This window comes from Pinus tabuliformis, chromosome 9, assembly GCF_031772625.1.
Source record: "Pinus tabuliformis cultivar Carrire ecotype Pingquan chromosome 9, CPIR1, whole genome shotgun sequence".
Classification (NCBI taxonomy): Eukaryota; Viridiplantae; Streptophyta; class Pinopsida; order Pinales; family Pinaceae; genus Pinus; species Pinus tabuliformis.
This window is the reverse complement of record NC_142307.1, coordinates 1,309,467,628-1,309,480,149: the sequence shown is the minus strand read 5'-3', so window position 1 is coordinate 1,309,480,149 and position 12,522 is coordinate 1,309,467,628. Positions and strand designations below refer to the sequence as shown.

The window sequence follows — 12,522 nt, the reverse complement described above, 5'->3', positions numbered from 1 at the left end:
GCCAGTACAAGATTGTAAACAGGTTTTTCTTATCTTAAAGAAAACAGCAGCAGGTGGTTTTTGTCCCGCATTGGGTTTCCACCTTATATCATGGTGTTCATGTGTGCTTCTTATGTGTGATGATCTGTTCTGTTTTACTACACCTGTTTACTGTTCATATGGTTAATAATGTTCTAATGCACTCATTAAAGATCAACATATGATGAATTAACTGAATCATAAGTTTGATGGATATACGCTAGTTGCATTAAACACAGTTGCGTATACACGCGGGTTGCCTTAACTGAAGTAGCATATATGAATCTGATAATGGAAATGAAAAGGTTATTGATTTGCTAATACTGATTCACCCCCCCTCTCAGTATTATTTCCAAGACTCGGAAGGCATTTCTCGGGATTTCCTTAAAGCTCTATCCTCCATGAACTTTACATCCTGCCAAACTACTACCTTCCTACTCCTTGGAAGATACACTCTATATGCCTTAGCATTCTCACTATATCCCATAAGATATCCTTAATTAGCAATTTGGTCTAATTTCTTTCTCTTCTCTTCGGGTATACGATAATATGCTAAACTCCCAAATATCCTAAAATGACTGACTTCAAGTGTCTTCCCGTTGAAGACCTTCTTCGAAGTGATTTTTCCCAATGCTTTGTGAGGAGTCATGTTTTGGACATAAACTGTATTGATGCATGCTTCTGCCCACAGGAATTTATGCATATCCTGATCATACAACATTGCCCTAGCTACTTCCACAATAGCCCTGTTTTTCCTTTTTGCTACTCCATTTTGCTCCGGATTGTAGGGAGTTGTCCACTCTCTTTTGATGCTTTCCTTAGCGCAAAAATCAGTAAAGTCCTTGTCAACATACTCTCCACCATTGTTTGAGTGCAACACTTTTACCTTCTTTCTCGTCAAATTCTCCACTAGAGCCTTGAACCCTTTGAATCGACCAAAAACCTCATCCTTGGTTTTCAGAAAGTAGATCCAAGTCTTCCTGGAATGGTCATCGATGAAGATGATGAAGTATTCAGCACCACTAAAAGATTTTGTGGACATCGGTCCGTAGATTTTTGAGTGTATCAATCCTAGCACACTCTTAGCCCTATTGTTACTTTTGGAGAATGATGCTTCGGCATACTTGCCCAAAGCACACCCTTTGCATACATCATCTCGTTCAGTACTTATTTCCAGAACTCCTGATACTTTTTTCCTGAGAATTCTCATAGCCCCATGGTGTAAGTGTCCCATCCTCTTGTGCCATAGTTCATTAAAATCTTTGTCTCCATTACTACTTATCAATGCCATTGGTGATTCTAGCTGCAACCTGTACAACCTGTTTCCTGATTCCAATCTGGGCCTTCTTTTTCCAACTCGGGTGTTTGACATATACTTTCTCCTTAATGAAGAAAACGTCATAGCCCTTGTTTTGGAGTCGAGATACAGAAAGTAACTTCATCCCCAATCCTGGCACATGCAGCACATTGGTTGCTCGAAGCTGCTCTTCTGCTTCAATTTGAAAAACTATAGTACCTCTCCCTACTAGAGTACACTTTTCCTTATTTCCCATGGTGATCTGAAAATTCAATCTTTCTTCCTGATAATCTGAAAAACATTCTCAAATTCCAATCATATGCCAAGAAGCTCCAATGTCTATATACCAAACCTCCGAGGACATAGAGCTTGCTAAGCAAGCGACTTCTTCTTCCAGTCTGGAAGCTAACGTAGAATAATCATAATTTATGTCCCTTGTGCATTCTTCTGGAAATTTGTGCGAGTCCCCTTGAGTGGATGCCTCTGCATCATGCTCTTGACCCATAATCGATTTTCCTCTCCTGTTGTCGAATCTCTGCTCTGATACCATGTGAAAATTTCTAAACTGAAATTCTACTACTGCAGCGACTGATTTATTTCACCTACTTATTATTCACAATAAGTTATTTACGAAATCCCTTCAGTAAATATTAAAATAAATTCTACTGCAGTTATCACACAATTACCCAGAGAAAAAAATACATGCACAAGAATCAATCACATCAACATAGTGATTTTTTAAACAATTGTCCCTGGAAAAATCCAATGTGGGAAAACCAATGTAGCAGATGAGGGCTTTATTAATCTTCAGCAGGAATTGATTTTACAAGGAATGATTTTATAGAGAAACTGAAAGAAAACACCTTAGACTTTCCCTTTGAGGAGACCCTGCTCCCACTTCTGCATCACCCCTGCATCACTCTGCGTGGCCCAGCATGGCTCTGAGTGGCTCTGCGTCCCTTCGTGTCAGCGTGCATAGGCTCTGCGTCTCTCTCTATGATGTCTCCCACTGTCCCTGCATCACCTCCTCCTCTTTCACTGCCTGCTGTTGATGCCCTCCTCTTCCTCCACCCTACAACTCTTGCTCTGAAATCGATCTCCTCTCCTTGAGAATTGATTTTCCTTGAGATATTGAGTATCTACTGGTGTGTCTCCAAATGACCCTCAAGTCTTCTCTTATACCTTTCCTATTGACGAATCAACAGTCAAGATTAAGTCCCTAATCAATGACTAAGATTAAAACAGACTTGATCCTCGTCTCTTAAAAGCTTCTCACCTTTATCTTTATTAATACCCATTAATGTTTTTATTTTCCTAAGTTTAGACTTAGGAAGCCATTAAAAATATTAATTATTTTAATAACTCCTCATCCGAGTGGATTTTCTCAAAACGATTTCTAGCTCTTGGAGATCTCATGTGTCTTAGCCTCTCCTCCAAATTTCAAGGCTAGAGCAGATCCAATGCTACCAAAAATCAACACATTCTTCATGATCGATTGGTATTCCTCACTCATTGCTTTCTTTCACACGTCCTGGCTAGTTGATTCTTCATATGTGGAAGGTTCTCCATCAATGAGTTTTGTCATGTGAGCTACATAGCTGGAGAACCTCTTAGGTTTCTTCACGTCTCCAAATGTGCCATCAGGAGCTGCGTGTCCTTCCACCTCATCTACTTTGGATCTAAACCATGTTGGTCTCTTCTTGATCTCTGGAACTATGACTGGTTCTACTAGATTTTGAGGCCCTTCTAGCCTTCTGGTACATTTTGTAGAACTCAAGTGCTCCTCCCTTAAGGCTTCTTGTTTAACTTCTTTCAAGGAATCCACAGAGACTTACTTAGACCTCCAATATGCCACTTTCTCATTGAAGATGACATCTCGACTGACCTCAATCTAGCACTGCTCTGGCATGTATATTATGTAGGCTTTTGAAGATTCACTATATCCAACAAATATTTCTTTCTTTCTTGAAGGCTCAAGCTTGTTTCTCTTATCCTTAGGAACATGAATATATACAGGACAACCAAAGATTCTCATGTGTCCAACATTTGGCTTCCTTTTGGAGAAGGCTTCTTCAAGAGTCATACCTTCCAAAACTCTATGAGGACTTCGACAGTTGTTTGTGATGCTTCGCCCCCTAAGAACAATGACATGTCCAAATCATGCATCATGGCCTTGACAGATTCTTCAATGGATTTGTTATTTCGTTCTACTACACCATTTTGTTGTGGATTATAGGGGACAATTAGCTCCCTCTTAATCCCAGCATGCTTGCAAAAAGCAACAAGCTCCTTTGAGGTGTATTCTCCTCCATTGTCAAATCTCAGTATCTTGATCTTTTTACCTGTCAAGTTTTCCACTTCAGCTTTGAATTCTTGGAACTTGTCGAATACCTCATCTTTTGTCTTCAAGAGATATATCCATGTCTTTCAAGAGAAGTCATCAATGAATGTCACATAGTAAAACGAACCACCAAGCGATTTCATGGGCATCAGACCACAGACATCATAATGAATCAAGTCCAAGCTTCCTTAGATCTGTTGTCATTGTTTGGAAATGGTTTCTTGATGTTCTTCCCAAGAGCATAGCCTTTGCATACACCATCGTTCTTTATTTGTAGTTCAGGAACCCCTGACACTATTTCACTTAATTCAAGCAATGCTCTAAAATGAAGATACCCTTCGGTGCCATAGCTCACTTGGATCTATTTCATCATGTACTAATGCTTGATTTGGTTGACTCACAAGTCTATACAGTCTTCCATCATGTATCCCAATAACCCTAGCATCATCTATACCAAAGCCCATGCTTGATTTGGTTGACTCACAAGTCTATACAGTCTTCCATCATGTATCCCAATAACCCTAGCATCATCTATACTAGAGCCCTTTGACCACACAAGTACTTTGACATCCACAAAAGCAACCCTATCTCCTTTATCTTCTAAACAAGAAACGGAGACAAGATTCTTTTTCAAACCTGGTACATAAAGGACACTATTGCCTTTCCAACTCCTTTGACTGCATAGTTGTTATTGTTTCCCAATTCAACCCTTTGAGACAACTTCTTCTCTATCATGCTTGAAGCATTCCCACACTCTCTAGTCATGTGTCTTAATGCTCCACTATCTACCAACCACATGTCATCATCATCTGCAAAGGAACTTATCAAATTGGAGTAGTAGAAGAAGTCCTTTTCACCTTTGGGCTTCTTTGGCTTTTCATCTTCTTCAATTTCTGTTGCAGAAGCATATTATTTCCCTTTTCTTTTCTTGTTATCCATATTAGGACAATCTCTCTTGAAATGTCCATATTATTGACAGCCATAGCATTGTATTTTTTATGAGTCTTTCTTCTTTTTAGAGGAAGAAGATCATTTCTTATGTTGAGGTCCAAACTTCTTCTTTCCCTTGATCGTGCAAGGGCTTGAACTTCTTCATCTTGGCAGCCTCTAGTCATCAATCGTGTTTCTTCTTGAGCGCATGATGTCCATAATTGCTCAAATGAAGGAGCTTCTTTACAACTGCTTAAGCCTGCTGCAAATGCATCCCATGATCTAGGGAGACCATTGAGTGTTGTAGTCATAAGTTCTTGATCAAAGATAGTTTCTCCAATGGCTGAAATTTGATCTCTTATTTGTGATATCCTCCTGAAGTATGAAGCCAAAATGTCATCATTAATCATCTTTGTATTCCAGAGGTCATTCATCAAACTCATGGACTTGTTGAAAAAAGTAACTAGTATCGGTCTTCATAATTGTTTAGCTCATGCCATGATGAAATTCTTATGTATTTGTAAAAAGAAAGAAAAAGAAAAATTATTGTAAAAGAAAAAATTATTTTATTGAAGCATGGGTTTCATGCTCATTTGATTATGTTTCTAGGTCTTAGCACCCATTGTATGCTCCTAGTGTTGAATCATGACTCATTGCTATTGTCCTTATGTTCTAGACCCTTATTGAGCTCTTTGTATCAAAAAATAAAATTATTTTGATGTAAATTGGTCATGTAAATCTCCTCTAGCAAGTCACCTTTCCCTCTCTTCATGTCGGCGTCACTAGGGTAACAAACCACTATATATAAACAACGCATTCGACCTCCTTTAGGACAATCTAAGCAAGCAATTTGATCTGCAGTGTTCCTATGTGAAGAAGGAAGTGTGAAAGAGCCTAGAAAGGAAGGTCTATATCTTTGCAAGAGAAGGAGAACTATAGCAAAGGATGAAGAGACATTTGTCTAGCAAAAGGAGCATAAAGTTTTCTGTGTTTTCTATCACACGTGTGAAAGGACTAAGGTAAAAGGTGCAAAGTTGCAAGGTTGAGGGTGCAGGCCGAAATTTCAGAAGTTTGGAGAAGGTCGAGGTCCCTAATAACTTGATTTGAAGTGTTTGACTTGAGTTGATTTTGAAGGATATGACTAGAGTTTGACTAGTCCATCTTGGGAGGTTGACTTGGTGGATTAGAGGAGGTCTTGTTGCTGGTCTAAAAGGCCTTGGTTGTCTCATTTGATTTGGTTCTTGAAGAAAAGGAGAATTTTTGGGTTTTCCCCTAGAAGAGGCGTACTGCCCTAGCTGAGAGCCTACATACTGTGTCACTTATTGTCTTGATTTTCATACTTTTGGTTTTGATAGTTGCTTGATAATAAAATCATAAAAGAAGCTAATAAGAATTCAAATACATCACAAGTAATTATCAAGAGAAGAAAATCTTTCTACATTTCCGATTTTCTAACAGCACTAACCAACATTCTTGATAGTGTAGAGATTTATTGGGGCATCATACATCTTCTTGGAGGTATCATGCTTTTCAATATAGGGAATGAGATGATCTCTAATGGAATCCACTATTAGACTCATGGCAGTGATATCATCCTAATTGAACTTCTCTTTTCTAGTTTCATCGATCAGTTTAGCAGTCCTTCCTGTCACAATATCCAACACTTTGTTTTTGTCAAGAATAAGATCTATCTGACTTTCCAAGCTCTGAAGTTCGATGCTCCCTCTAGCTTGTTTTCGGATTTCATGGAGGAAACCATAGAGCCCAATGTACAAGGAATTTAATAAAATGCTCTCTCTAGGGTTTCTACAAAATTGATCTCAATGTACCTTCCTTTCATCACCAAAGCTCTGATACCATGTTGATTTTCTAGTGCAATTAGGGTTAGCACAATATTTCTGAAATTTTGATAATTACTTTTGATGTAGACCTTCTTTTAACTTATTCCAATATATCATTCAGTAATTATACTTCAGAAAATTCAATATTAAAGAATAGTAGAACAATAGAGATCACAATGCACAAAAGAGAGACAAGATTTACCTTGGGAAAACCCACTACGTGGAAAAACCCAGCAAAATTTTTCAATAAAGAAATTCTTCTTGTTTAATGAGACACACACCTAGACCTACGGTCAAACCTGGTCTTCCCCTCCAAGTCAAGTCACCCAAATTGATCCTGCACTTCCAGAATTTCAGCCTTGCTACAATACCAACTGCCCTAGAATCTTGGCCCTACAACAATTGCCCCAATAACCCTGAAAATTTCGGCCCCCTGCAACAGTTGCCCCATAAACTGCAAATCATGAGAGAGAGAGATTCCTTCACACGTGTGAGTTGTTAGAGAGAGATAGGAGAGAAAATTTGTCCTTCTTCTTCATCCATGTTTTCCCTTTGCTCACTTGCCCATAAATTATCTTGAGAGAGGAATGCGAATTGCCCAAATGGAAATTGTCTTGAGAGAGGAATGTGAATTGCCTAAATGAGGAGCTCCCACTGCCTTTATATAGTAGTTTTTCTAGGGTGAATGGACGTGTCTCTTGGCTGGGGCCGACTTGACTTGGAGGGAAGTTGACTTGTCACTTTTGGAGCCAAAATTTTCATTTTAGAAATTCAAATTTACATCTTTTAAAAATCGCAATGTGACTTTGACTCAAAATAAATTTTCCTTTACTTAACAATTTATAAATATGATTTACAATGATAAATATAATTACATCAAGTGACCACAAGTACATTGTGAAGACTGACCATAGTTACAAATTCAACAGCACATATCCTCTGTTCACATAGTCTAATAATACTGCAGCATATAGCAATCAACCAACCAATTTGCTTTAAATATATTGCTTAGTTTTCAACAACTCATACATGGCATTCAATAGAAAATCATTAAGCCAAAATGTTATTCAAATTTTCTCTATACAAAGATCAAACCCTAGTATATTAATAATTAGCCACTATACATGATTACTACACTATTGTTGTCAAGACCTTGACATCAGCCATTGTCTAATCATCAAAATTGTTGTCACAATATTGTAGACACTATCACTTTAACAAGGTCCGTCATTGAATTCTGGACCCAATACTTCTTTCATTTTTCAATTCAAATCAAAAATGACTTCAATATTTCAAAAGTACCATAAATAAATTAAATAATTCGACAGTTTGCTCATTTCCAAGCACTCTTTATTCAGGTCACCAGATTTTGCAAATTGTCTAGAGAATGACAATCATAAATAAAAACATAACCTTTCAACATCAAATCTTTGACCACGATTGTCGTATTAAACTTGGCAATCAACTGGGCTCCACAATCCAATTGATCATCTCTTCCCAGCCAGATGGAACTTTCGAGTGGTCGTTTTCTCTGGAATCATGCCAGTCATAACGTAGAAGTGATCAAAATCAACACGGCTCAAGATTCCTATCTATAGCTCACTAAAATTAATTATAAATCGCATTTGGATCTGGCTCTCAGCCTTGAACTGGCTCTAGACAACAGCGACCTTATATCTATGAGTCTTATATGCTCGTACAACCAAACCCTCTTAGCTCAACAAATCCTGGGTGATTCAATTCTGAGTGATGGCCTCTTTCCAATCGATGACGTGGTTCTTCATATATATATATATATATATATATATATATATATATATATACAATGGTTACGATTTACCATTCTTCATGTGCAACAGGTGCATAGCATTCTTCATATGCTACAGGATATGCTACAAGAATCACAAAAAGAACCAATCGCACATTGCATTTGATGGTGTTCCAAGAGGCTAATGGAAATCTCAACATCTACGCAAGAAGACAAAGTACAATTCCAATGCACCACCAGCTCAGCGCTATCCTTTACGCACATACTTGCAGTGTCCATAACAGTTAAAATTGGAAACTAGAGCCAAACTCCATGTGGATCATCTTATTTATGGCAGCTGATATTTTTTTTGGATTCCTCTCATCCAAAGCTGTAGGATTGATCTAAAGATCATCTGATTCTGACATGTATTCATGGAGATATGAATTTATTTGTGTTATGGGACAATTCGTCAAGGTCGGCTAGCAACCAAATTGCCCCCACTTATCCTCCACATTTTAGTATAAATACAAGAGGACTTTAAGTCATTTCTCACACACACTCTTGTGATCTCTCTTCATTCTGTTTGGGTTTGATGAAGATGAGATCTAGAGGGAGTGCCCCAGGTACGCTGCCCTAATAGGAGATGCCCTAGAAGTTGTGATGGAGAAGGCTCTACGCTGCCCTAATGGAGAAGCCTAATGCAACCATGGAAGAAGCCTTATTGTTATCATGGAGAAACACCTACGCTAGCATGGAAATATGCCCTAAATGCTGAAATGAAGAAGCCCTACATACAGTTAAGAATATGCCCTAACTGTTGTTCTAATTGAAATGCGGTCATGAAGGATAGATGCTAAACGTTGTCATGAAGTCCTGATGCTAAACGTTGTCATCCAAATGCTAAACGATGTCATGAAGAGATCCTAATGCTAAACGTTTTCATGGAGGATCTATCTTACCCTAGCTGCAATAAGGAAGTAATCACAGTCTCCTAATCGCAGCACTTAAGGCAGCAAGAAGGGACACTTATATACAGCAATAACATGTTGTCCTAAGCCGCATTCATAAAGGGTCTAGATGCAACAAGAGGAGTCCCTTAACAAGCCCTAACGCAGTCAAGAAAGAGATGCATACACAGTCCATGAAACAATCTAAGCCGCAGTTAAGGAGGGTGTTATAGGCAGCTCAACGAGGCTCCTAACAACAGCATTTAAATAGGCACTAGGACGCAGTTATTAAAGGCCTCAATCCGCAGTTGAGGAGGATTGTTTGAGGTAGACCTTACACGTTTTTTACAAGAGGAAGGTCACAAGCAGTTGGTTGTTTTCCTGAAAGAAGTCTTGCAGAGTCATCTAGCCACTTGCTATTGGAGACAACATGGTTATGTTTTGGTATGATATCCAAGTTATAAGTATCCTATAAGAAGAAGCTATGGGGTCGTTGTTTGAAGGATGAATGGATCACTACATAAATGGGACATGTTGAAGTATTCTGCTACTATAGCCTAGTCGCTCTGCTAGGCTATAAGCCATAGCAAGCAGCGAAGGCTAGTATGCATTGAGTGTGTGATGGTGCAGCATAGTGCACAATAACAGTATGCAGCTTATACGTGACAGTGAGGATGGGTGTTGCACGGTGCAGCATGGTGCACCACAGTGATGATGGGCAAGTATGTATTGCAGCAACATGATGATGATGTATTGCAGTATGCATTTGGGTGCAGCATAGTGCAATGAAGGGTACAACATAGTGCAGCATGAAGGATGCAGCATAATGATGATGAAGAGCAGCTTGATGGGTGCAACATGATGATGAGGTGCAGCACAGTGATGGGTGTTGCATGGTGATGGAGTCACCTTGGAGGATCAGTTGAAGCAATATGCCTTCACCTGAGTTCAGATCAGCTACCTCATGTGTTATCTTCATAGAGAAGATCTCTGCTCTTATTATGACAAAGTCAAAATGTTGACTTCTGATGTATATGTACTATCTCTCTCTCTCTGCTGAACTATTGAAGAATATATAAGAAGAATTGATCAAGGGTTTCCCCACATTGGGGTTTGTCCCTGGCTGGCACCACATCTTGTGTCCTCTTGTCTTGGCTTGTTTTCTGATGTTTATGTTTATGTTCTATCTGCAATTTACTATCATGCTGATGTGATTGCTAATCTGGAATTGATATTGAGCTAAATGGAAAAATTGAAATAAATTGCTCTAAGCATAGAACATACCAAAAATTAACCATAACGCAATTCCATATCTAATCTCGATGGCATCAATTTCACGTGCAGGTCCATTTTCTCATATTTTTTATGTGGCACCACGTCCAAATTACTGCAAAGTTGCTTCTGGTTAGAGTTTGGTTAGGGCTTTTGTTAGTAAAGGAACTCGCATGAAGACAACTTTAGATTCGTGTGTAGATACTCGCTTCAAAATATGCCAAGAATTACTCCAGACCATGCTTTTGAAATAGGCTCAAGACAAACTTAGGGCATCGAGCGTTGCCCAATATCACTTTCAAAAGTCCTTCTCCAACAGTCAACTTAGGGCTAGTCAAACTACTCCCTTAGCTGCCCTTTTATCCTTCAAAGAACAAGCCCTGAGCTTCACTTCTTCTGCCCTTCTAACATTCCTTAAAGTCCTTCTCAAGTGATTGTACTTAGGGTTGATTTGGCACTTACTCTCAACCCTCCAACTGCTCCTTTAAATGCCAATCAAACTGCCCTAATCTAGGAAACCATCCACTAGCAAACATCATCAACACAAGAGGACTAACACAGCTTATTTCTACAACCTTCTGTTGCTTCCCTTGTCCTTAGCTTTTGTGCACTTTTACTAAGGTTTTGCAGCTCTGGTTAGGGCACACGTTGGCCCTAGTTTCTGCTATAAAAACACCCTTATACATGTTTTCTCCTTCAGATTCAAACCATCTCTCCTGCGTTGGTATTTATGAGCATGCAGCCTAGAGTTTAGGCTCCTCCTAAGCCTCTCGGCCTCTCGACCCTAAGACTAATCAAATGTATGTGAAGTTGGTCTAATACATGATGTATATTGTGCATGCTTTTCTTTTGTTGATCTTTTATGTTCCTTTGTTTGTTGTTCTCTCTACATAATTGTTATTATTGATAATGATGTTATGTGGTGAATGTAATAAGTAAATATTGAAAATGTTTAATGCAATTATCTATAATAGAGAACAATGTAGCCCTCAGGAAAACTTAACATGGGATCAAAGTTGCGCTGAAGAAAAGGCATTGACAACACCCCTTGAAGACACCAATGATGGAAGCAGATGAAGATGGTTGAGACCTAAAAGAATGCTAGGGTTTGAAGGAAACCCTAGGGAGACCTTTTTTGCTCTTGCAAGTACAAGCTAGGGTTTGGGAGAAACCCTAGGAGTGGCCTTCATATGAAAGAGGCCTAATATGATTCAGAATTATTCATGATATGATATGAACTGTAAGATGTCATTCAGTTATTCAAGTACCTGATAGATTCAGAGAAACCCTAGTATGATATGATCGATGAGAAGCCCATAATAGATTCAAAGAAACCCTAGGAGAAGGGTATGTTGCAGATTCAGTGGTCATTGTATACATTGATGGTTGGACTTGGTTGTCAATAAAAAATGGTAAAGGATACAGGTGGTCTTCATGAGGATGCATCTCTTCTAAAGACAATATTGACATATGATCGATGGATTGTGATACCTCCAAGCTAAGAGGGAACCAAGATCAAGAGGGAGTTGTGAGCCTCCAACAATCTACATTAAAGATGAGTACTTTCAAGACAGATGTCATTTCTTGTGAATTTATTCTTTTCGATTATTGGTGATTCTTCCTGCATGAGTATTTTACTTGTTTCACTAATCTCTTGTATGAGGATGTGATCCATCATGAGGATCATCAAGATGTGGAGCATTGCAAGAAGAGCTAGCTCTAAGAAAGAGTTGGTGCGGGAAAATGATAGAGCCACTCTCGTATCTAGAGAAGAAAGAAAGACCTGCTTTATCACCAGGTACAATTTCATCATGTTTATTTAATTTGCTACTATTGCACTTGCTCTTGTTCTGGGATCAACGGGTAAATCTAATGAATGTAAGAACCAAGTCCTTTGTATCGAGATTAATAATGATGTAGAGCCATCTCATGACTTGAACAAGAGCTCAAGTCGTCGAAGGAAGGATTGTAGTATCCTTGGTTGATAAATATGATTGAAGAAGCTTCCTATTCAGAGGGAGTAGATTGATTGGTTGAATACAATAGTCTAATGAGATGATGATGGCAATATGTCCTTCATGCAATGATCATTCTAAATGGCTAGATTCAATAATGTCAGATGCTTC

At 38.7% G+C, this 12,522-nt stretch overlaps 1 protein-coding gene across 5 annotated transcripts in view; it reads right to left on the bottom strand.

Moving 5' to 3' along the window:
* Window positions 1-12,522, bottom strand: part of LOC149153351 (uncharacterized) — a 306,416-nt gene that overhangs the window by 131,680 nt on the left and 162,214 nt on the right. The window lies entirely within an intron of this gene.